General features: G+C 44.6%; 1 long non-coding RNA gene across 1 annotated transcript; it reads right to left on the bottom strand.

The window, feature by feature from the left end:
- Positions 1-714: 714 nt before the first annotated feature.
- Positions 715-3,770, bottom strand: LOC126651570 (uncharacterized). Its single transcript, XR_007631743.1, has 3 exons — positions 3,737-3,770; positions 2,717-2,803; positions 715-2,163 (listed from the first exon to the last, which is right to left on the bottom strand). It is a non-coding gene; the product is annotated as an uncharacterized LOC126651570 (long non-coding RNA).
- Between the last annotated feature and the right edge of the window lie 661 nt (positions 3,771-4,431).

Raw genomic sequence — 4,431 nt, 5'->3', positions numbered from 1 at the left:
TTCTTACCAGCAGGTCTTGTCTCTCCAGAGAAAATCTCCAGGGCATCCCAAGAGAGTTCTTGACTCAGCAGGGCCCACAGCCAGATAGAGAGGCTCCTAAATGGCTCCCCAAATTGATTTAGAGAAACACCCAAGTAGATCAATATTGAGCAGCTTTCCTTTTTATTGGCAGTGCTGGAGAAGCATTGAGGATAATCCTCCATAAATGCTTCCCATGGAATTACAAAGGCAAAATGACATATTACATTTTCAAAGGTCACTACACATTCATGTTCAATCCCACCTTTCTACGCCTCCTTACTATGTAAGTCCTTTCTTTCTAGTCCATAAAAATCCTTTGTATGATGTATCCTTTTTGTCTTCAATGCATTATTTTCCAACCTGGAATGTCCAGTGCTGATTGCCTACTTGTCAGTTGAAAAGATGCATCCTATCTACTTGCAGAGGTTCTTCTCCCAGTCTGTCTTCACTTGCATATCCCTCATGTAAAAGTTTAAAACTTCTCAGCAAGTGAAGAAAAAATGGTTCTTATGGTTCTTATTACGTTAGAAGTGTACATGACTTTGGCCTAAATTAACTCTACATTAGTTCTTTCTTAGTTATTTCCTATTAAAACTTGAAAGGAAAAAATTATCCATATTAACAAATCCAGGCTTAACTGGGAGCACCCATGATTTAGCAGCTTTTTCAATGTACAGCATTTAACAACTCCCTTTCCCTTATCAAGTCCCACAGTCTGGCCCAGAGGGTCAGTTGGAGAGCTGCCAGAGGGAGCAACAGAGGGAGCTGCCTGTCCCACAGGCTGCAGCACTGGGCAAGGGGCAGACTCCCAGATTTAGAGTTTACAGAACACAGTTCACAGTTACATTCAACAACTCACAACAGAACAGATTGCTGGAGCCACGGGCAAATACACAGCAGGTTTTAGATAAGAAAGGAATGAACTAAAAGCACAGTCTTTACATCCAAGGCATACAAATGATGTGGGGAAAAACAGTTTCTAGAAAGGAAACTTATCTCAAAAATTTAGGATGCATGCTAACTGCCAGGGGAGTCAATGAAAACCTGGTCCTTTGGAAACTTTTGAGCAGGAATACACCAATATTGTCCCATGTGAACAAGTAACACTGCTATTGGTAGTGCTGGAGGCCTCAGGATCATGTAATGCACAGCACAGTACAGTCAGGTCAGGAGGTGCAGCAAGGACAGAGCAGTAACCTTTCTGATAACATAATGAGGATATAAATATCACCCAGTTACACTGAACAAAAGCAGACAAAACTCAGCTGCTCCTTTAGACAGAAAGCACAAAGAGCCATCTCCCCATAGGAAGCAGTGCAATATCAAGAGCTGGCCCACAAGCTCTTCCCCATTTCCAAACACAACCATCAGCAAACAGATGCTTGCCAAAGCCAAATGAATTGCAAGGCTCCCAGCACACAAATTACCACAAAGGAAACAAGCAACAAGCAAACACTTCCTAGATGAATTAAAGTCTCTCCCATAGTCTAGGGTTGTAATAGCTGAGCTTCTACACTGCTGCACAGGCCAGGGAGAGCAGGAAGAACTCCACAGTGTTCATGTGCAGTCCAAAAGGTGGGTACAGGGTTGGACCAAAGGTTTTCCTCGGAGGGGATGATGCTGAAATGCACTGTGTTCTGGCACGTCAGTATTGCAGACTCCAGCAGGTCTGACAGACAGAGCATGCAAGGAACAACCTACATCTGGCTACGACACAAAGCAATGGGAAGGGACATTGATTCCTTATGACAAGCAATTAGTGGCTAAAGGAAACCCAAAACCAGGCCCCTCTGAGTGAAATGGAAAAGCAAAGTGATTTTGGCCATAGCAGCAGAACTCTGGGAATTAGGAGTGCTTTGTAACAGCAGCTGACAAGGACTAATTGCTGCCACTGGACTTGGGGGAGGATGAGAAAAAGGAGAGTTTGGGTAACATGGGAGTCCTGCAAGCACATGGACAATCATCCCATGCTTTATCATCACCTTGCAACAAGCACAAAGCGCTGTTTTGTCAAAAAAAAAGAGTAAAAATAGCAAGAAAACCGTAGTGACTCCTGCCGAGCCACTGCCACTCTGGGGGATCAGTCACTGCCTGCTTGGTGGTCACCGCCAGCTCCGAGAAATCACTCCTTGGAACTGCTACCTGTGTGAGCAACAGAAAGAATGTCAGAGCAGAGCCCCCAGCCCACCTCGGTGCTTTGCTTTCATCCTCCTGACATCAGCTCTGATAACTGGATGCCCTGTGCAACACTCGGGCTCCAAGAGCTCCTTGCAGCCCCCATCCAGCACACAGTGCCCTGGGGGAGCAGCAGAGACACGAAAGAAGGGACAGCAAAAGAAACAGCTGCAGGCAAAGCACCTGTACAGGCCAATCTTCCCCGTGAGGGTGGGCAGGCCCTGGCACAGGTTGCCCAGAGAAGCTGTGGCTGCCCCTGGGTCCCTGGAAGTGTCCAAGGCCAGGTTGGATGGGGCTTGGAGCCACCTGGGCTGGTGGAAGGTGTCCCTGCAACTGGATGGGCTTTAAGAAACAGAAACAAGGAAGAGAATTTGGCTCATATTCCTTTTCCAGTATTAGACAATATGAATACAAGCATCAGTAAAGAATATTAACCCTCCTTCCAGAGACACACCCATCTGGCATTACAAATGCTTATAGACCTTATTCAAGCCAGAGAATGGATTTAAAGAGGGCTTACCCTGCTCAGGCAGCTGCTCTTGGATTTCAGCTGCGTTCATTTGATTTTGCTAGAAATCTCTTTCAGAAGGCCTTTCAAATCAGAGAGCTTCACCAAAAAAAAAAAAAAAAGGTTATTTCTGTAAAGTCAATCTAGCTCAAAGAAAGCAATGCTCACAAGTTCTGTGAGTAACAAGCAATTGCCTCTCCAAATATTACACTAAATGCAACAGTGCTTGAAAGGACACTTCCAATTAGAGGGTTCATCGGGCAGTTAATGCAGTGAGCCCTGATGCAGATGTATTTCAGCTGCTTAACAAGAACAGAAGCACAATATGGATATTACTTTTCAGTAGAGAATTACGGTTATCAGATCTCCTTTCAGTTTCAAGAAGAGCATCACTAGCCAAGACTCACTCACCATTTCCATTTCAGCCTGGGGAGCAAGCCATTATTTTGCAGTCTAAATTATTTGACAGCAATCAAAAGATGTATTTTGAAGTATTATGTGGGTCTTATCACCCTTGGACTTCTAAGAAGTCTGTTCTTCACGCCAGAGCAACTCCCTGCTTCAGAGGCCAAATACACAATTCAATCAAGCCTCAGAAAATACCCCCTGGGAAGGTCTTTTCAGTATCACAGTCATAAAAATTATACCTGTATGACAATTCTGATAATGATGTGCTCTCTAGTAGACCGGTAGCTTTCCATTGCTTAATTACTTCATGCCTTCAGCTCTAGAAGCTAAATCTGACAGACACGTGTGGGAAGGGGACACTTCATTACTTGATCACTATAACCTTTCTCTGTAGCAGTGATCAGATGCATTGCCAAGTGTATCCTTTCATAAGCCACTGCTTCTTCTGTAATTCTTTGCTGTTTTGCACTATAGTAAACTTAGACATTCATTCTTTAAAGTTGGTGTCTTTGTTCCTTAAATCCATCCTCATTCCCAGGGCAAAACAGACTGGCAAAACAGTGGCCCATCACCTGCTTTACCAGAGACAATCACGTTTCCCAGAGCAATTTCAAACACAGGTACCTTTGCATCCAGTTGTCTAAATCGATGCACCATCCTGAAAGCAGGAGGAGAACAGGGAAGAAAGGGCTGAGTGCAGGTATTAGAGAAACTGCCGTGGTTTTGCTCTGGGTCAATTTGCTTTCACACCTCCCACACAATTACTGTAAGTTGAGAGAAAGTTTATGCAGACAAAAGAGACTCGATTGGGGAAAAATAATATGAACATTTATTATTAGCAAAATAAAACTAAAGAACTACATCTACAATAATTCTACTTAAGTAAAAATACTATGTATTTACAGAAATATTTCTCCCCCCTTTATATCAGTCCGAGGAGGAGAAGTAGTTTCTTTCTCTGTTCTCGGAGCTCCAGGTCTCTTCAATAACTCTGCAGCACTCTCCTCGTAGCTGGAACTCTTTCTCTTTCTCTCTTGCTCTGTGTTGGTCTCTAGGGCTGGGCCTACCCCCCTCCTGGGCTAAGACCAGAGGCTGGGGGTTACCCAGGTCCTGAAGGTCTTCTCTTCCATGGGCTTGCAAGGGGACACTTGCCTACCATGGATCTTCTTCCACAGGGTCACAGGGGATAATGGCTTATGAGTCCACCCCTGTTTTCTGTGGAGGTCCCTCCCATGGGAGAACAGTCTTTGATAGACCTTTCCGACATGGGTCTAGCATGGATCCCACACATGGACCCCAGTATCTCTACCCGAGCTGTT

The sequence above is a fragment of the Myiozetetes cayanensis genome, unplaced genomic scaffold (assembly GCF_022539395.1).
Source record: "Myiozetetes cayanensis isolate MyiCay16 unplaced genomic scaffold, myiCay2020 scf677, whole genome shotgun sequence".
Classification (NCBI taxonomy): Eukaryota; Metazoa; Chordata; class Aves; order Passeriformes; family Tyrannidae; genus Myiozetetes; species Myiozetetes cayanensis.
The sequence above is the reverse complement of the archived record's forward strand: the minus strand, read 5'-3'. Positions and strand labels throughout refer to the sequence as shown.